This window comes from Lissotriton vulgaris, chromosome 7 (genome assembly GCF_964263255.1).
Source record: "Lissotriton vulgaris chromosome 7, aLisVul1.2, whole genome shotgun sequence".
NCBI lineage: Eukaryota > Metazoa > Chordata > Amphibia > Caudata > Salamandridae > Lissotriton > Lissotriton vulgaris.
The window spans coordinates 639,457,041-639,479,262 of record NC_141695.1 but is presented as its reverse complement, the minus strand read 5'-3'; positions in this window follow the sequence as shown (position 1 = coordinate 639,479,262).

The window sequence follows — 22,222 nt, the reverse complement described above, 5'->3', positions numbered from 1 at the left end:
ATTTGGATTCTGATCAGCGTATTTGTAAATATTGTTATAACAAATTAGAAGAGAACAAATCGCCAGATAGAGCTCTGCATAATAATCTTGAGTTGGTAAATATTCCTTCTGAGCTGATGGATTTAAATACCTATGAGTCTATTCTTATTCAATGTGTGCATCCATTTCAAGTTATTGTTCATATGGAGCCTAAGACAGGAAAATTGCCTCCTTCTGATTTACAAGGAGGATTAAAGGGAAGAGTTGTATATTTGCCTCTAGATTTAAAGAAAAATATTGAAACTATTGGTGTAGAAAATGTAGAGGATGAACCTTTAGTTATTCTTGTTAATGGCGTTCCTACTGAGAGTAAAAACATCTGGCAAGAATTACTGGATTTTAGGAAAGTGAAAAAGGAAACGATGTATCTGGTAAAAAATAATCAATAGTACAAAAATGTGTATGTGGGAGAAGAAGAAATAACTGTACGAGAAGGTACTGACTTGCCATCTGGACAAATTTAAAAAGTGGATGTGTCCAGAACTGAAGAAATCTACGAACATTAAAGTGTTCATCCATTGCATTCCAAAGAAATGATGGGGAATGCTATAGAGTTATTTCAAATGAAAGAAGCAAAAGGAAGTTCCATTAGTGTATGGGAAAAAAGCTTGGAAGCTCGCTGTTTCCTTCAGTTGTTTCCTACAGGAAAAGGAGGACGATATGATGATCGACTTGTACAGATTCCTACATCTGAATACCGGACATCAAGATTATTTGCAGAAGATGCAAGATTTCGACAATGTATTCCATATTTGTTTAATCTTTTGTTTGAGAGTTATTTGTCTGGACTTTCTTATGCAGTAAACAACATATTGAAAACAGGTGTACATCTGCAAAATGTTTCGGCAAAGGAATTTATGGATAAAGTACAGCAGAAAGATAATGTTTTGGAAACTCAGCTGATTAATCTGATGGCAAGTCAGCGTGGTACTAATGAGTACTGGTACCATCGCCATGGAGAACTTAAATGTATGCTAAGGAACCCTAGGAACTCCTACATGGTTCCATACTCTAAGCTGTGCTGAATATGCTTGGGATGATTTACTTCAATTTCTTCGAGGGGCAAATCCAAATACACCAAATATCGAATACAAGACACCTGGAGAATTGTGCTATTTGGATCCTGGTAATGTATGCAGAGTTTTCAATCATAGATTCAAAGCTATGATATCTTTTATCACCAATAAAAAAAATCCTCCTCTTAGAGAGGTTTTGGATTTCTTTTGGAGAAAGGAGTATCAAGCGAGAGGTGCTCCTCACATACGTATGCTATTATGGATCAAAGATGGTCCCAAATTTGGAACAGACTCAGATGATACTGTGTTGTCTTTTATTGAAGAATATGCTACATGTGATGTACCCAAAAGTACACAAGATAAGGACTTAAGACAACAAGTCTTACGATTCCAAAGCCATAGTTGTGGCAAATACTGTCGTCGAAAGTACAAATCTAAGGACAAATTCTACACCAAATGCCGTTTTGCATTTCCTCGACCTGTAACATCGAAAGGAAGAGTGAACAGTTTTATGTCATCTTTGCGACATAATTTCACAAGAAAGTCTCTAAAAAATACCTACAACTTAAGAAATGAAAAGTCAAAATACATAAATGAGTACAACCCAGCTATTTTGTCCTTGTGGAATGCTGATATGGATATTCAATATGTTGCAGACAATTCCATTGCTGTTGCTAGATATGTGACATCGTACATAACAAAGTCAGAAAAGACGGAATTGAAGGAAATGTGGGAAGAGATTTCCCATGAGAAGAGTCAAAGTAAGAAATTATACAGTTACAGTTTGAAGATGTTATCTCATCGAGAAATTGGAGCGTATGAATGCTCGGATCGCTTATCATCTGCAAGTCTATACTCCAAATCTAGAAGAATCATTTTGGTGAGTCTAGGTCTTGCTGCAACACGAAACCGAGTTCTTAAATCTGTACAAGAAATTGAATATTTAGCTGAAAAAGAGCCAGAAAGTACTGATATTGTGAAAACAAATATGTTGGATACATATTATCCAAATAGAAGTCATCATCTTGAGAAAATTTGTCTCTATGAAGTGCTGCAAAACTATATTTTTAAACGGAATATTACCGAAAACATTAATAATGGTATATATGTCGTTATTGGTTCTGAAGGATGTCTGGTGAAACAAAGAAAAAGATATTTGATTAATAACCGGAAACTGAGTTGCGAAACCCCTAACAAAAGGGAATTTTACTATTTAGCTCTTTTGCAACTTTTCAAGCCATAGCGTTCAGAATTGGAAATAGTTGGAGATTTTGACAGCTTTGAAGATTCCTTCAATGCAACTAAAGGTACTATAGAATGTCCTGTTTTTTCTAATTATGTCAAAATGTTGAATGACGAAATTGAGCAAGAAGCTACAATTTCAGCTGAAATTGCTAGAGACAGTTCTCAAGAGAGTCAAACTTCTGCTCCGTTGAGTCAGGACCCACTAGGAGAACCAATTGTTCAAAATGAAGCAGCAACTGCTATGGAAGAGGTGGAAACAGGAATGTATCAAGGTCAAGAAGATGTTAGAAACTTAGGAAATTTGAAGAACAACTAAATCTTGAGCAGAAATAAATATATGAGCAAGTGAGAGAACAAATTGCCCATGGATTACTTCATGAGAAGAAAGAGTGCTCTTGCTCATCATTTGAACCTATCCGAATGTACATGAGTGGACAAGCTGGAACAGGCAAAAGTTTTTTAATTAAAGTAATCAGAAGTTTTCTACAGAAAACAACTGAATCTCATTTGTCTTGTGGTGTCACTGCTCCAACTGGATTAGCAGCCCACAATATTAAAGGAATTACTTTACATTGTTTATTAATGCTACCAGTAGAGCATGAAAACAAATTAGAATACCACAAGCTAGCTGGAGAAGCTTGTTGTAAAGTTTCAAGATTTTTGAGGAAAATTTAAAACTTATTATTATTGATGTGGTAAGCACGGTATCAAACTTAATGTTTGCTTTTGTGCATTTAAGAATGCAGCAAATTCTTAAAACAGAGTATGACGTATTATTTGGAGGAAAGCACATGATAGTTTTTGGAGATCTTCTACAACTTACTCCTGTAAAAGGACAACCAGTGTTTAAAACACTGCTGCATGAAGATACTAGAAAGTCTTTGGGGAGTATTGGAAATGTAAACATTTGGCCATATTTTGAGTATAAGGAACTTATTACAAATATGTGACAAGCAAATGATGTTGATTATGGAACTATTATTCAAGATATAAGACTTGGAAAAATGACTGGACATGGCAAACAAGCTTTACAGAGACAATTAATTTCCAATTTGTTTCAAAATGCAAATATTGTCCCAGAGAAAATATACATGAGAATTGCAGAAAATAAATCTGTAATCTGCTTAATGCCAACACTGCGTGAATGTGCTATATTCAATTAAGAAATGTTAAAGTTGTAAAATTAAGAAATTCTAAAATTGGAAGCAATTGATAAAATAGAACATGAAGGAATCAGTATTATTTTAAGTGAAAATGTGAAGAGGAAATTGGATTCTTTAGAGAAATCGATAAGTAAAACTGCTGGTTTAGAAAAAAATTGTATGCATGTGTAAATTGTAGGATAATTTTGCGACGTAATTTGAATGTGCAAAAAGGTTTAATAAATGGAGCAATGGGTAAAATTGTTGATTTTGTTAATTATGTAAACAGCTGGCATTGAATCTTTGAAAATCAAATTTGATGAAATTGCTGAAGTACAACAAGTTAGTCATTGTGCAGCTTGTTTTTTGCTTGTAAAAGATTTGTATGACTGCAGAAAACAGTTTCCTGTTTTTTTGGCATATGCGGTGACCATTCATAAATCTCATGGTTTAAGCGTAGATTGTGCTTTAGTGAACATTGGAAGTACCGTGTTTAAAGAAGGTATGTCATATGTTGCTTTGTCTTCAGTCAAAACTTTACCTGGATTGTACTTCATTGATTTTGATGAGACAAAAGTTTCTGCAGAAACAAACTGTGTGAAAGAGTATAACAGGTTAAGAAGAGATTATGCACTCAATTTAGGTCAATATCCAGTGATTGAAAAGCGTGTTGTAGGTAGAAAAAGAAGACTTGAGAATATCTGTTCTGAAACTGTAGACAAAGAAAAAAACAAGATGAAGTTGCGCCTTCAAGCAAAAAGACAAAGGACAGTATTGAAGAGAATGTTGGTTATCGGTTTGAAAATAGTTCTGGTGTCAACTGCTATGCTAATGTAGTTGTTAATGTTGTTTTTTTTCTTCAAAGTTTCCAATAGCAAATTGTAGAAAATCGGGACAAAAGATTCTGTTCATTGTTGAATTCTGTTTATGAGAAATGTACTAGTGATAAAAGTAAAATACAAAGTGTTTCCGATATTCGAAATGTTTTGGACATATGTTCTAGTTCTAGTCACAGAATATTCAGCAAGATTGCCAGGAATTTTTAATGTTTATGCTTGGTGTACTGGAAGATGAAGGTATAGATGTTGAAAACCTTTTTGTCCTATCTTATAAATGGCATCATGACTGTCGAAATTGTTTGTTTACATGTAGCACTGACATACACACTGAGAGATTCATATGTTTGACTTTACCTGACTGTGAATCAGTGTCTTTTAACAATCTAATTAGAGGAGCAAGTCAATACATGGAGTTTAGCCAATGTAAATCAGAAATGTCATCAACATTATTTATACAAACATATGGACAGTGGTATAGAGACAAAATATCGACTCCAAAATATCGACTGGACATAATATCGAGTTTTAAATATAGACTGGACAAAATATCGACTGGACATAATATCGACTACAAAAATATCGTTTTTCAGGTAAGTGAAGTAATATCGACTGTATAAAATATAGATAGCAAAAATATCGATTTTTTAATAATATATAATATTTTATAGTGTATTTTTATGTAATAATATGTGTGAATAGTGTGTATTAATGTTATAAAATATTTTATTACATGAATTTTGTTTTGATAATAATTGCGTAATGTAATTCTGTAGCGGGTTGTGGGTTTATAGGGGAATAGGGTGGGAAGTAATTTAATAATAATTAATTAATTAATATATGTTTGTTAATATTTTTAATTAATAATTAATTGATAATTAATTAATATTAATTAGTTAATTAGGTAATTAATTAATATAATTTTGAATATATTTTGTATTAGTAAATAATTGTTAATTAATTAATTGTAATTAGTTAATTACATTAATTAGAGTACATTTTATATATATATAATTTTGTGTTATTTTTAAGTAATTAATTTTGAAAAAATAATATTAATTATTAAAATAATTACACCTAATGTTCTAATATATTTACTTTATTGTTATTGTTAATTAATAATTAATTGGTAATTAAATAATATTGATAAATTTTGGGTAAAGGAGCATTTTTAGGGTTCAGGGTCAGTTTTCAGTTCATGGGTAAAGGGGTATTTTTAGGGTTCAGGGTAAGTTTTCAGTTCATGGGTAAAGGGGTATTTTTAGGGTTCAGGGTCAGTTTTCAGTTCATGGGTAAAGGGGTATTTTTAGGGTTCAGGGTCAGTTTTCAGGTCATGGGTAAAGGGGTATTTTTAGGGTTCAGGGTCAGTTTTCAGTTCATGGGTAAAGGGGTATTTTTAGGGTTCAGGGTCAGTTTTCAGGTCATGGGTAAAGGGGTATTTTTAGGGTTCAGGGTCAGTTTTCAGGTCATGGGTAAAGGGGTATTTTTAGGGTTCAGGGTCAGTTTTCAGGTCATGGGTAAAGGGGTATTTTTAGGGTTCAGGGTCAGTTTTCAGTTCATGGGTAAAGGGGTATTTTTAGGGTTCAGGGTCAGTTTTCAGGTCATGGGTAAAGGGGTATTTTTAGGGTTCAGGGTCAGTTTTCAGGTCATGGGTAAAGGGGTATTTTTAGGGTTCAGGGTCAGTTTTCAGTTCATGGGTAAAGGGGTATTTTTAGTGTTCAGGGTCAGTTTTCAGTTCATGGGTAAAGGGGTATTTTTAGGGTTCAGGGTCAGTTTTCAGGTCATGGGTAAAGGGGTATTTTTAGGGTTCAGGGTCAGTTTGGGGTTTTTGGGTAAAGGGGTATTTTTAGGGTTCAGGGTCAGTTTTGGGTTTTTGGGTAAAGGGGTATTTTTAGGGTTCAGGGTCAACAAATAAGATTTTAATTTTTTTTTTTATTATTTTCATTTATTATTTTATTATTATAATTTAATTTAAGTCGTTTTAAGTATATTTTAGTAATTAAAATTTAATATTAATTTAATTTAACACTGTTTTTAATAAAGTCGATATTTTTTACATCTATATTTTTGTTAACGATATTTTGTACTCGATATTTTTGTACTTACCTGTTTGTAGATACAAACTCGATATTTTGACTGTCGATATTTTGTCCACGATATTTTGGCAAGTCGATATTTTGTCAGTCGATATTATTTCAGTGATCCATGGACAGTATGTTATTTTAATGCTGCAACATGGTAGAACTGATGGAACAAAATTGTAATCTTTAATTAATAATTTTGTAGCTGTTCAATGTTCAATATCAGGAAGAACTTTTAAAGCTGTTGCTATTATTTTTCATGATGGACCTTCTACCACATCTGGACATTACATTGTTTATTTAAAATGTCTGAAAGGTTGGATACAGTGTAATGACACTCAATTAGTTTTTAAGCAATGTTTTCCCAAAGAGTTACCAAATTCTTCCCTAATATTTTTAAAGACAACATTTTAAGATCAAAATTTGCCCTTTAGGATTACTGCTGTTAAGGTACATTACTCTGGTGTTGCAGAGTATTTTGTAAGTGACGCTGAGAAGCTTGAAGGTGATCCTTTTGTTGATATTGAGACAGTATAGGTGTATCAGGTGGTGGGTGATGTGGGTGCAGCCAGGGACATTGATGATCAGTCACATAGTGGCCTTTTGGACTTGTTGTAGTTGTTGTAGGTGTTTGGCTAGAATTCATGTGTAGAGTGTTTTACCACAATGTGGTCTGCTTCTGATGAGGACCTGTGTCACTGTTCTTCTTCTTTTGGTTACGATCCACTTGTGAATGTGGCAGAGCATTTTGAGGGTGTTATACCAGTACAAGGACACAGTGTAGACTTGCTTACTCATGGAGAAATAGCAGTTGAGGTTGAATCCTAGGTTGTGCACATGGTTGGTAGATGTTGGTACTCTTCACACTGTAGTCAGGTAGCAGGAGTTGTCTGAGGCTGATGGAGTGGGTCTGAGGATGAGCACCTTCATCTTCTGCCAGTTTGTATTTACAGTGCTGCTCTTTGTGTACTTAGAGACGTCCTTCATTGTGTCATGGAGGTTGCTTTTGGTGGAATGTGGCTTCTTGGTAGGGAAGAGAATGAGCTGGCTGTTCTTTGTGTAGGAGATGTTGTTGAAGTTGTGATGGTGGCTACTTGTGTTAGGGTGGCCATGTAGATGTTGAACAGCGTCGGACTGATGGATGAGTCCTGGGGGACCCATAGATGATGTCGGAGGTTTTGGATCAGAAGGCTGGAAGGCGGACATTCAGGATTACTATGAAACAACTTCCAAATAAAGGACTTTATACATACTATTTGGCCGTAAGGAAAAGTGTCCAAAACCATTAAGGACTTTTTGCTGTGTATTTTGGCAGCATCTATTTCTAAGTAACATTATTTACAGTGTAAGAAAATTCATCAGAATGTATTGTTATTTTATGATTGTTTGAGATATGTTATATTTACGTAAGAAATTACTCTTAGAAAAAAACATTTAAGATATGTTTTATTTCTATTTTTTATATTGTTATTGAGAATGTTGACTGGTTTTTTTTAAGATATCCTTTTGGATTGTCTTTTTTTTGCCCGCTGTTATGTGATGAGTACTATTGAACTCACTGTTTGTAGTGAAATTCAATATATTCTGAGAACAGCAAAAAAGGCAAATGAAATATTTTACAAATTATTTTGTATTGTAAAATATATCTAGTAACTGTGTTTTTTTGTATCTTCCACAGGTGACAAATTTATAATATATACTTTTTTTTAATTTATTATCCTTAAGGTAAGAGTAACTGACTCAGCCACGGCCCGTGGAGCGAGTTGTAGTGAGGTAGGTAAGTGGCTCGGGGGAGGGGCAGGATGGGCGCTTATAAACAGCGGAATGTGGATGATTGCAGGTAAGTAAACAATTAAATTTATAAAATGAATTTCGTATCCCGCACCCTGCATCGCAAAAATGCGATGCAGAGCACGAAACAAAGTGGCATATTATCAACAAAAGACGATACATTATCGCCGCTTTTATCGGCAGGAAAAATTCCGATAAAATGGCGATAATGGGCTTGATAATAGGATCTTGTAAATTCCCATAGTAGCCCAGGTTCTGATGTTAACTTGGGCTCTTATGGGAATTCACAAGGGCCTATTATCAAGACCTTCATCGCCACTTTATCGGCAGTTCTCCTCCCGATAAAAGCGGCGATAATCTTAATAATGTCTTTGGGGCATATTATCAAGCCTGGGCGATACAATTATCGCCGCTTTATCGGCAGGAAACTGCTGATAAAGTGGCGATAATGGGCTTGATAATATGCTCTATGGAATTCCAATCGAAGCTCATGTTAAATGTGAAGGAGATCTAACATGAGCTTCAATTGGAATTCCATAGAGCATATTATCAAGCCCATTATCGCCACTTTGCGGTGATAATTTTAACACCCAGGCTTGATAATATGCCCCATAGTGTTGACGAACACGCGTTGTAATGGCTGTGACTTACGTCCTTCAAATTAGTTTATTAGGTGTATGTGTGACCAAGTCTGATAACAACAGAGTTTATGGACCAACACCGTGGTGTCTGTGCCTCGAAATCTCGTCGATCACAAAGAAAATAGGAGGACAATAAAGTGAAAGTAACAGATATAATAAAAACAACAGTGAAAAACTACTAAAATGGCAGTCGACGGAGTACCTCATCAACTTTTGGCGCCTCGACACTTTGTTCCAAATAAATGTACATAAAATACGATTATTGATATATTACAAAGGTACAACAGAGGATGACCCACACGACCCGGGAAAACAAAGCGCCAAATTTAATACCTGAAATAAAGAAAGCTTTGTTTGTTGAACTTGAAGAAAAAGAAAAAAACGTCAGATTTGAAACGAGGCTGCGCATGCGTAGAGAGTACAACTGCTACACAAAAAAAGGAAAGTTTTACATACTATCATATAAATAAAGGGGGCATATTGTCAACAAAAGGCGATCCATTACTGCCACTTTTATCGCCAGTAACTGCTGATAAAGCGGTTATAATGGGCTTTATAATAGGCCCTTGTAAATTCCCATAGCAGCCCAGGTTCAACTATTACCATGGGCTGCTATGGCAATTCACAACAGCATATTATAAAGACCATTATCGCCGCCTTATCGGCAGTCTCCTGCAAATAAAAGTGGCAATAATGTATCGCCTTATGTTGTTGATAATATACCCAGAAATTCATTTTATTAATTTAATTGTTTACTTGCCTACAATCATCCAGATTCCATTCTTTATCACCCCCCACTCTGCCCCTCCCCCGCCCCGCCTGTCCCACCGCAACTCACTCCAAGGACCGCATCGAGGCTTGATAATACGCCCTTGTTAATTCCCATAGAAGCCCATGTTAACACCAGAACATGGACTTCTATGGAAATTAACAAGGGTGTATTAACAAGACCATTTTCGACATTTTATCTGCACTTTCCTGCCCAATAATTTTTTTTTTTTAACACCGGTCCTTGATAATATGCCCATCAGTGCCATATCATCAGTAAAGGGCGATATATTATTGCCGCTTTTTTCGGCAGAAAACTGACACTAAATCGCCGATAATAGGCTTGATAATAGGCCCTTATATATTACCATACCAGCCCAAGTTCTAGTGTCATATTATCAAGCCCATTATTGCCGCATTATCGACAGTTTCCTGCCGATAAAAACAGCAATAATGTATCGCCTTTTGTTTATAATATGACCCATTGCTCTCTTTTTTGACCAGTAAACTTAGGGGCATATTATCAAGGACCGGTGTTAAAATTATCACCATTTTATTGACAGGAAACTGCCAATAAAACGGCGATAATGAGCTTGATAATATGGCCTTGTTATTTCCCACAGAAGCCCTTGTTAACACCAGAACATAGCATTCTATGGCAATTTACAAGGACGTATTATCAAGCCCACCCTCCCAACAGTAATAAAAAACTCCAGACAATGCAGGTACCCGGACCTGGAAGTTCATTTGACATATCACTGCCACAAAAATGTAGGGTTCCCTGCGACGTGTACGGGGGGAGAGAGAGAGAGAGAGCTCAAAACATTTTTTTTTTTTTAAAAAGACCAGAGGGGTAGTTGAGAATGCACCCTTATCTTCTGGCTCCCTGTGGGCCCTTGTTACATTCATAATAAATACATCTTTCATCTATTCTGGTGTCATCGATTACTTCCCACAACAGGGGTGCCGCTCACTGAGACTGCAAAGAGTAGGACCGTAAAACCCCCCATACTTCAAAATAAAACCAGAGGATTACTGTTCCCCAGTGCTCAGGGCACCTTACAAGCCCCCAATATGCAGAAAAATTGCCCCCGTAATTTGTCCCTCCGGGACGTAATGAATAAAACAAACTTCTACTTTTTTTCCACCTTTTCCACCGCGTACAAGTACTGCACAAGTACCCCGCCACTTTTTATTTAAAAATAAAATAAAAATTGAGCCCAAAGATACATTTATGACCCCCTGACCAAGATTATAGGGTCACAATGTTTCCACCCTGCCCCCTTTCCTTATTTCTCAACTTTCTTTTACTGTTTTCTTGTGACTCTGCTCTCCCGACAAACAAGATGGCTGCCAACATTTCCTGGTTTGGAGTATTGACAGCCAATCAGCATCCAGCTCCTAATTCTACGTGTTTCCATACGCGTACACCGCGATTTTTCTTTACAAAAATAAAAAATAGAGCCTAAACATCGATATACGACCCCCTGAGCAAGCCTAGAGGGTCAGAATGTCTCTAGCCTACCCCCTTTCCTCATTTCTCAACTTTGTTTTACTGTTTTCTTGTGACTCCGTTCTAGCGAGGCACAAGATGGCCGCCACACTTCTTGGTTTCGAGTGTTGACAGACAGTTCACAGCCAATCAGCATGCAGCTCGCGCTCGTAACTGACCAGATTTCAGTACGCATGCTGAACTCCGTCTCTAGATATCGCTATGATTTTACTTGCAATTTTCTCAGAAACTACTGACCGAATTTACACCATTTAACAAAAAGCACAATCTGCGAACAGAACTCTACATCTCTGCCAAATTTCGTGTAATTCCGTTCAGCCGTTCGGGCTGTAGCCCTGGCTATAGGTCCCTTTAAAAAAGTTGCATGGGGAAACACGTTTTGGAACCCCCTTTTTTCTCTTTTTTTTTTGTTCCTCATCTCAACCATGGCTGGCCATCAATACCGTGGGCTCAAAAAAAGTGTGACCTGGAGAAAACAGACATGCTGTCTCAGTACAGGACTGGTAGGGGTCAATTGTTATGGAGGAGTGCCAGGACCCTACAGCCATGTCAGTTTCACCCTTAGTCACAGAGCCTTATGTAGTCCTAAGATGGAACTTGCCATTAGCCAAATTACACCACTGCTTATACCACAAATTGACCTTAATTATGAAGGACAGACGTGAATAAGCGAAAGAAGTACGACATGGCTTCGTAATCATTGGAACTGGGGGGAAAAAAACAACAAAAAAAACAGTTTTCTGGTTATTGAGACCAATCGAGTTTCAACCAGAAAGCTCTTTTTTCTGGTTTTCCTCCTCTGGAAAGATCAAGTTACGATATAGAGAGCATGGAGGAACTCCAATCTTGTAGTGTCGGGGGAGAGGCCTCTTTCCAACGCCTACAGATCTCACGTCGAGCTACCAAGATTGAGTAAAACAAAATATTGTTATTTACAGTGCGTTTTTTGTCCTGTACTCCAAGAATTGCCAGGTCTATATTCACAGTGGTGCCTGTAGAAGCTGTTAGTTTGTTGCTTATTGATTGCCAATAAGACATTAGATGTGGGAAATCATAAAACATATGTGCGTCAGAGGCAGCAACTTGACCATACCGGGGGCAGGCTACTGGTGTACCGGATAAAAATTTGGACAACCTCTGAGGAGAATAATAAGCCCTGTGAAGGGTAAAAAAGTGGTTTCTTTGCAGCCAGGCTGGTTTAACAATATCCCATAGCACAGTGAAAGATATCTCCCATAATTCATTCACATTTAATGTCGGCAGGAGAGAACCCCAAAGTTGATCAGGAAGGTCGAATACTCTGTCTATTTCCTCTAGGATTAGGTTGTAGAAATGGGAAACCTCTTTAGTTTTTAGGGCATTGTCAAGTAAGGAAGATTCTAGTTGACTGTTGCCTCCCAGTAATCGTTTTGGACGACAAGTGGAGTCAGAATTTTGTGCAATCGCCCAACTAGATATCTGGAGAAATTTAAGTCTTGATAGATTGGGGCCTACCTTTCTCACTAGATGTTCCCAGGAGAACATTTCCCCTTCAAAAAAGAGATCTCCCCAAGTGATGATCCCAGCTTCTTTTAGCGGGCTTATCAATGCATCTTTAGCCCACTCAGGTGGATCCGGAAGGTCCCATATCGGAGAACCGTAAGAATAGTAACCTATTTTGGTAGTTTTTCTAAGATTAAACCAATTTCTTGCTAGGCCCTGTAGTATCTTCAACTTAATCTTCTTAAAAAATTTTGGATCTCCAAACTTGAATAAGAATCCCGCCTGATTTAAACCGTCACATTTTAGTAGTGTTGAAAACATGAGGCCGTTACCCTGATCAGCTGGAGTTTTCAATAAGATTCGGGCATGTGTCATCTGAAATGCCCAGGCATAAATTTGAATATCAGGGCCGGCCAAACCTCCCTTCTCCCTGGGACGCCTTAGTTTACTCTAAGAAATTCTTGCTATCTTGTTCCTCCATATAAATGAGGTGATGTCACTCTGCATCTTTGCTATCATTTTCTTTTCAAAGTAAAGTGGTAAACTATTGAAAATAAAGGTCAACTTGGGTAAAATGGACATCTTGACCAAATTTGATCGACCTAAGAGCGTCAATGAAAGATGTCTCCAAGAATTCATTAAGTTCCTGCAGTCTTTGGCTACCTGAGTAAAATTTGCATGGGCGATCTGATTGATATCTTTGAAGATTTTTATACCGAAATATCTCATACTGTCACAAGTTTGTACTGGAAGTAGCGTATTAATGATGTTCCATGTCATAATCTCAGTCTTTGTGGCATTAATTTCATAGCCAGAAATATTGCCGAATTCTTGTGCCAGAGTAATAACTGATGGAAACGCTGCGTTAATATCAGATGTTAAGATCATGAGATCATCAGCATATAGAGATACTTTTTTTCCCCAATCTCTGTAACTGAATGGAGTGATAATAATATCTTCACGAATCAATTGGGCGAAAGGCTCCATATAGATGTCAAAGAGTAGGGGCGAAAGCGGACAGCCCTGCCGGGTGCCTCTTGTAATAGTAAATGGATCCGACAGTCCACCATTAACCAAGACCGAGGCTGAAGGTTTGTGGTATAATAGTTCCACTGCTCTACGAAAAGCTCAGCCCACCCCGAATTTGTTCAAGGGCCCGACAGGTATTTCCAATTAACCCTGTTGAAGGCCTTGGCTGCGTCTAAGGTGAGAATGGCCAAGGGCAGTGATGAATTCGTTGCCATGTCTATTGCACCTATTAGGTCATAAATTTACTCATAGAGTTGACAGCCCTTTACGAAACCCTTTTGGTTAGGATGTAAGATTAAGGGAGCTACCTGTCCCAATCGTTTGGCTAGTATAGACGCAAAAATCATATGAACCACAGGCCATAGCTGCTTTGCCTGGTTTCAAAATTAACGTTATGGAAGCTTTGCTCCACGATGTAGGAGGTAGATCGCCTTCTACCAGTATCAGGTTGAATAGCATGGTCAGGAAAGGGGCGATATCGGCTGCAATATATTTATAGATCTCTACCGGAAGACCCTCTGGGCCTGCCGCCTTCCCAGATTTAGTGTTTGATATTGCAGATAATACCTCCACCACCGTAATTGGGTGATCTAATAGATTCGCCTGTTCTTTAGAGAGTACCGGTAGGGTAATTTTGTTAAGCCAGTTTTCTACATCAATAGAGGTAATGTTATTGCCCTCTCTATAAATAGACTGGAAAAAATCTTTGAAAGCAGACCTTATTTCAGGATCCGAAGATGCTGTACCAGAATCCGATATTATAGAGCCAATGTTATTGCATGTTTGGTCTGTTCTGGACTTCCAGGCTAATAATTTGCCTGCCCCTTCACCGAATTCAAAATTAGCTAGTTTACTAGCTTCCCACCTCTTCAAAATACGCTGATTTAATAGAGAAGCCATTTGTCCTTTAAGTTTCGTAAGCTCCTCCGGTTTAGTCAGTATAACATGGTCTGGACAGTTATTTGAGTTTTATAAATCTGATTGAGGTTTTAGTATATTGGCCTCTATCAGTGTAACCTCTTGGGTGTATTGTTTCTTACGATACAAAGTTTTATTCTTGACAATCCCTCTCAAAGAGCATTTAAAAGCATCCCATACTAAACTAGATGTCGCCGTACCAATGTTGATTTTAAAGAATTCCTTCGTCTCCACATTTAAATAGTCCAGATCCCCAGGAGAAGTAAGAAAGGATCTGTCGATTGTCCATGACCTTGTCGCGTTTTGGGACTGAAGTTCAAGGTCCAACAGTACTGCCGAGTGATCGGACAGGTGTGATGGTAAATAAGTTATATCCCTTACTGACTTTTCCAAACACTTGTTGACCAGTATAAAATCTTTCCTTGATCTATGACTACTTATAGTTTCTGAATGAAAAGCTGGATTTCAGACCCGACCTTACTCTCCAAATATCAATAAATCCGTATTGATGCATATTTTTAATTATAAGATCTCTAGATTTAGAATGTACTTTTTGTCTGCTAGAGGTAGATTTGTCCAACTTCGGATCAAGCACGATGTTAAAGTCTCCCCCTATTATCATGGGTTCTGGAAAATGTAGCAGCTCGGAGAACAACGTGGCCAGGACAGATGGGTCATCGCAGTTAGGCCCATAATAGCCTACCAATGTAATGCTTGACCCTCCAATCATAACAGTTGCGATTGCCCATCTACCGTGAGGATCGACCTTTTGTTTCAAGAACTTTGTAGTAATGTTTGTAGTAATGTTTTTTTTAAATAGTATGACAACCCCTCTTGTATTGACTGTCTGGGAAGTGGAGACTGATAGGTCTATCCATCTATTCTTTTTTACCAAATCTAATATTTCTGCTTCAACCAGGTGTGTCTCCTGGAGAATGATGACCTGGGCACCAAAGTCACGGATATATTGAAGTATTGTGCCAGCTCTAGGTTTGGTGCGCAGGCCATTAACATTCCAGGAGAGAATCTTAATGGTATTCATACTTTGCGTGTCTACTGAAAATGATTAGGAGTCCTGCCAATACATTCCCCTTAATGTTGCTAAAATAAGCAAAATTCACCCATTTTTTGTTTATGGAATTTTCAACCGCCATTTTAGAAATGAGAAACATTTTATTTTTTATTCCCCTAACCCCTACCCTTGTGATCACCTCCCTCACACCCCTGAGGAACCCTTGATTATCCAACCGGAAGGAATCCGGTTTGTGATACCCCTGATACTCTATCTAGGCTCGGGCGGGACGTTCTTGACGAATCACCCCCAAACTTTCAGGGAAGGAGCGGAACAGAGCAGGCCATTTTCTTGGAGAAATTCATGAAGATTTGTCCACCGGCGACAAAGTTAATCCAAATAGAATGTTGTGTATTTCCTATAAAAACTAGGTCCTAACTATAATATATATATATATATATATATATATATATATATATATATATATATATATATATATATATATATATGTATATATGTATATATATGTATATATCTATATATATATATATATATATATATATATATATATATATATATATATATATATATATATACTGAAACAAAAGGTCGATCCTCACAGTAGATGGGCAATCGCGACTGTTATGATAGATATATATATATATATATATATATATATTTGCCACAAAACATTTCTTATTGAAAAGAACCGTAGGGACACAGAAGAGAATACCGGAAGGAATTATATTGCACAGGAGTAATGGCATGACGCGTTTCGGTCTGTGCCTTCATCAGATGCTCCTCCAACATATATATATATGTATATCTCTCCCACCAATTTCCACAGTATGCTGCCGAAAAACTTGAAGATTGGGGCCTCCATCGTGATTGTGGTACAGCAAACAAATGATGGACGTAATGCTGACAAATGCAAACATTGCCAGGCCAGCTGCTCCTTGGTCCAAAAACAAGCATCCTGGGACCAGTTTCAGGGCATGTCACCCTTCTTCAGCCAGACTATCTTCATTCCAGTGGCACCGTGAGTAAGGGACCTACGTCTGGGCATACCCATCACACTTAGGGTGAAAAGTGTTACAGCAAACAAATGATGGACGGAATGCTGACAAATGCAAACATTGTCCCTGCTCAAAAGATCTGGGTAAAATCCATTGTTCTTCTGCCCACTACACCACCCCAGTTTGGACCCAGCCATATGCAAATCAGTCTTGACCTTGTGCCCCATGGGAACAGTCCAGACCGAACTGCCAGGCCAGGTCCTCCCTGGTCCGGAAACAAGCATCCTGGGACCGGTTTCAAGGTATGTTACCCTTTTTCAGCCAGGCTAGCTTGAATCCAGTGGCACAATGAGCACGGGACCCACGCCTGGGCATACCGATCACACTTAGGGTGAAAAGTGTTACAGCAAACAAATGATGGACCGAATGCTGACAAATGCAAACATTCTCCCCCAGTCAAAAGATCTGCATTAAATCCATCATTCTTTTGCCAACTACGCCACCCCAGTTGGGACCCAGCCATATGCAAATCAGTCTTGACCCTGTGCACTTAGGGTGAAAAGTTTTACAGCAAACAAATGATGGACGGAATGCTGAGAAATACAACATTCTCCCCCAATCAAAAGACCTGGGTTAAATCCATCGTTCTTTTGCCCACTACGCCACCCCAGTTTGGACCCAGCCATATGTAAATCGGTCTTGATCCTGTGCCCCATGGGAACAGTCCAGACCGAACTGCCAGGCCAGGTCCTCCTTGGTCCGGAAACAAGCATGCTGAGACCGTTTTCAGGGTATGTCACCCTTCTTCAGCCAGGCTAGCTTGAATCCAGTGGCACAGTGAGCAAGGGACCCACGTCTAGGCATACCCTTCACACTTAGTGTGAAAAGTGTTACAGCAAACAAATGATGGATGGAATGCTCATAAATGCAAACATTCTCTCCCAGTCAAAAGACCTGGGTTAACACCATCATTCTTTTGCCCACTACACCACCCCAGTTTGGACCCAGCCATATGCAAATCAGTCTTGACCCAGTGCCCCATGGGAACAGTCAATACCGAACTGCCAGGCCAAGTCCTCTGTGGTCCGTAAACAAGCATCCTGGGACCGGTTTCACGGTACGTCACCCTTCTTCAGCCAGGCTAGCTTGAATCCAGTGGCACAGTGAGCAAGGGACCCACATCTGGGCATACCCATCACACTTAGTGTGAAAAGTGTTACAGCAAACAAATGATGGACGGAATGCTGACAAATGCAAACATTCTCTCCCAGTCAAAAGATCTGGGTTAAATCCATTGTTCTTTTGCCCACTACGCCACCTCAGTTTGGACCCAGCCATATGCAAATCAGTCTTGACCCTGTGCCCCATGGGAACAGTCCAGACCGAACTGCCAGGCCAGGTCCTCACTGGTCCGGAAACAAGCACGCTGAGACCGGTTTCAGGGTATGTCACCCTTCTTCAGCCAGGCTAGCTTGATTCCAGTGGCACAGTGAGCAAGGGACCCACGTCTGGGCATACCCATCACACTTAGGTTGAAAAGTGTTACTGCAAACAAATGATGGACGGAATGCTGACAAATGCAAACATTCTCCCCTAGTCAAATATCTGGGTTAAATCCATCATTTTTTTCGTGATTGTGGCTTCACAAAACATATTGTTCACCAATTTCCACACCAGGAAGTTACAGAGCACTCATCGGTTTGCAAATTTTAATCTTTATTGTAGCAGATACATTTAGGCGATGACGCCTTTCTCAAAGCCATATTTCATAACTTTTCCTTGCCCACTTTAAATTGGTCATGTTTTCCATCTATTGGACAGAAAAAGAGTGATGCAGAAAGACGGATCAACATATTGTTCCCTTCAATGTCTACCATCTTTGCATGTGAGTCTCAACAATATTCTTTTAGAGAGTGTATCTATATGCTCAAATAAATGTAATTTAACCCTCAAGGGTTCGACAAACAGCAGGGCCAGGGACCAATTCTTCAATCAGCCCACAATCGGTGAGAGAGAACAAGCATTGTTGAATTAATGTGTTGAATGACTCGTTCCTACTAAATGATAATGAAAATGACATTTATTTGAGCATATAGATACACTCACTCAGAGAATATTGTTGAAACATACATGCAAAGATGGCAGACATGGAAGGGTATGTGTAAAATCTGATCCTAACTATAGCGTCTCTGTAACCTTTGGTTTTTTAGTGAATTTCTAAGGTTTTTTTTAAATTCTATTTGCTAACTATAACGTCCCTGTAAACTTTGTTTTTTTTGGTGTGTTTCTAAGGTTTTGAGGTTTTTTAATTAGCAGTCACAGTGGTTTAAAATAGGACGTGGCTTCCAACACCTCTCCGCAATCCCACTGTGTGGGGCTTACTGTGGCCCGGCCAATTTATTTTTAAGGGGGGCTGAGCAACCTCCCCAGGCCATTTTTGGACCTGGGGACCCCATTCATCAGGACCAGGCATTTCTTTTTTTACATTTCTTTTATTTTAAGGGAGGGGGCAGTGCGGTCCCCCTTCCCAGGCCATTTTCAACCCCAAGATCCCCAAGAACCCCAAAGCCCGGGCCTGGACATTTTTATTAAATAAAAAAGGATGGGGGGCCGAGTGGCCCCGACCCTTGGGACATTTTTGCCCTGGGGACCCCATCCCCCAGGGCATGGCCATCTCCTTTGGTACCGCTGGGGAGCGGCATTGCTTTTTACCCCCAGGGAGCTGCTAACATGCTGGACCTGGCCCTGGGGACCATGTCATGAGCGATGTAATTTTGTGAGGTCATAAGCAGTGCATTGTGGGGACTTGAAGTTACAGTTAGCTCAGGCAACTAGAACTGCTGAATTTCTATGGTTTTGATAAGTGAAATTTGAGCCTAACTTTAACATCCCTATAATCTTTATTTATTTCAGTGAACTTCTATGGTTTATAGAATTCTATTTCCTAACCATAACGTCCCTTTAACCTTTGGTTTTTTCAGTGAATATATATCTATATCTATATCTACATATACATCAATATTGATCTGTATATACAGTATGGAGTTATAGTTAGGCCAATGTTTCTATAGAAAAATAGTTTTTTGATTTACCTACATCTTTGACGTCATTTGACTAATCTTCAAAAGGTTTTCCAAAAAAAGTTTCATATTGAGTCTGATTGTGCATGTAAAGATATAGCATGATCTGTCAAGCCGGGAGCTGAGAAAGTGGGGGAGTGTGTTTTGAGTGTTAAATCAAATAGACTTTTTAGACATGGTTGTAGCCTGAACCGTGAATGGATTTGCCCTAAATTTGGCAGAGAGCTAGCTATTGGTCCACAGATTGAGCTTTTTGTTACTTGCAGTAAACCTGCTCTATAGTTGTTTAGAAATTTAAGGGTAAACAAGAAGGATATCTGGGACTGCAGCTTATTTGCAATGATTTCGCCATTAATCGTGACTGTGTGTGCCAACAGGGATGCCGTGATTGGCTGGCTGCAACCTGAGCAGAGAGTTGCGGTTGCCATTATAGTTCAGAATCCCCGGACAGAAACGAAATGGGAGCAAGTTGTGTGGCGATTCAGGTTGGATGACACTGATCTCATCTCCTCAATAGATGGGTGTTTGCGGGACCCCTGATATGTATAATATGTCAAGGAAGAGAATTTATTTCTTCCACCCATGATATTTGCAAATTTGTCGTGACCGTCAGGGCTGCCTCCATGTAATGTCAGGACAAATTTTCAAATATCACTGAAAAAAGATATATATTTTCATTGAAAAAACAAAGGTTATAGGGAAGTTATAGTTAGGCTCATATTTTACACTCACAAAACCATAGAAATTCAGCAGTTATAGTTACCTGAGCTCACGATAACTTACGCCCCCGCAATGCACTGCTTATAACCTCTTATTACATCACTCATGACACTGTCAGTGACATCACTGATAACTTCACTGATTACATCATCCAGTGAGTGTAAGGGTTTCGTAAAAGTTTCCAAAACCTAAAGGTATATAATTAGTTACTGTGTACATTGAATTACTATTCTTTCTGTACTATTAATGAATGATACTATTTTTACCATATCGTATCTGATGTATAATCCAGTTTTTAAAGTGGGTGTACTATTTATCAGTAAACTAGCCTCTACACTGACACATGTCTCCTGCTGATGTATGGTAGTGCTTTGAGAGAGTCTAAGCTATTCATTGACACTTCACCCCACAGTGATGACTGAGTATAGTTCTGTTTTATGACATTCTGGCCAGTTTCCTTAGACTTCTCTCCTTTGTGATGATTGACTGCAGTGGTAGATTGCAATAGATTCCTCTGTTCACTAAGACCTTTCTCTAGGATGATGGCTCAGTGTAGTAGACATTTACAGACTCACCTCTCTGTTCACACCTTTCTCCTGAATAAAGACTAATGTTACTTGTGGTTCGTCACACAGTGGCCTGTTGCTAAGACCTCTCTAATGGTTGTATGGTGTAGTGGCTTGGGTAAATCTGACTTTTGCACTAAAATATTTTTCCAGGGTCACAAGTTATGTTGTTGTGGTTTGCAATAGACTAGCCATACAGACAAACATTTGACTTTGGAAATTATTGTTTAGAGTAGCGGTTTAGAAAAGGTTACATAGATACGGTTACAGTGAGCTCCGTGCTGCACGTCTCTCACCCGTGTTGTCTTCTTATTTAAAAACAATTTGAATAGTATTTTATGAAGTATGTTGAAGTTAACCTAACTTTGCTGTATGATGTCATCAGCGACTTCACAGACCATGTCATGAATGATGCAATATGTGGGGTCATAAGAAGTTCATTGTGGGCACATAAGTTATAGTTAGCTCACGTAAAGCTGTTTGACGAATCTTCACAAACCTTTCAAAACTAGATTGCCACTCACTCCAACTATTGTCATGAAAGTTTCAGGGTGATCTGTTAAGTGGGGACTAAGGAAAAGGAAAAAGGGGAGTCCCAAAATGGGTTTTTCCCAAGCAATTTCTCTTAGGGATTTTAGACGCAACTACAGCCTGAACTGCTGAACTGAATTGCACCAAATTTGGCAGAAAACAAGAACTTGGTCCGGAATGAGTGCTTTTTGTAATTTGGTAGAATCTGTTCCATAGTCTTGGAGTTATTAAAGACAAAAGATTTATGAATTTCTAGAGATGTGGATACACTGCAGGGATCCTGAGATCCAATTAAAATGCTGTGAATGGCTAGCAGCAACCTGAAAGGAAAGTTGCTGCTGCCATTTGGTGTATCTGGACTCAGACCTGGGGGGAGTTAAACTTGATAGAAGGGGTATGGGTAGAGGTTCCCTGGCCCCATGGGACTGTTAGAGGGGTCTATGAGGGCACGGCATGGGCAAGAAATTGCCCAAAACGGATTTTTGGGTGTATGAGGATCTGCAGATCCACCGTGGTGCTCTAAGCAACTCACATGTGAATCCATAGTGGATCTGTGTATTCAGACCCTTAATTAAAAAATAACCCTCTCACACACTCTTTTACACCCCCACACAACTACTCACACATCCATACACACACTCGTGCATCCACTCTCACACCCATATGGTCACTGATGCACCCTCTCACACAACCATTCAGTCACTCACACATCCCCTCAAAAACTCAGGGCCCGATTCACAGAATGAACTTAAGACTTAATCCTAAACTTACTACTATTTTGGTATTCACAGAATGC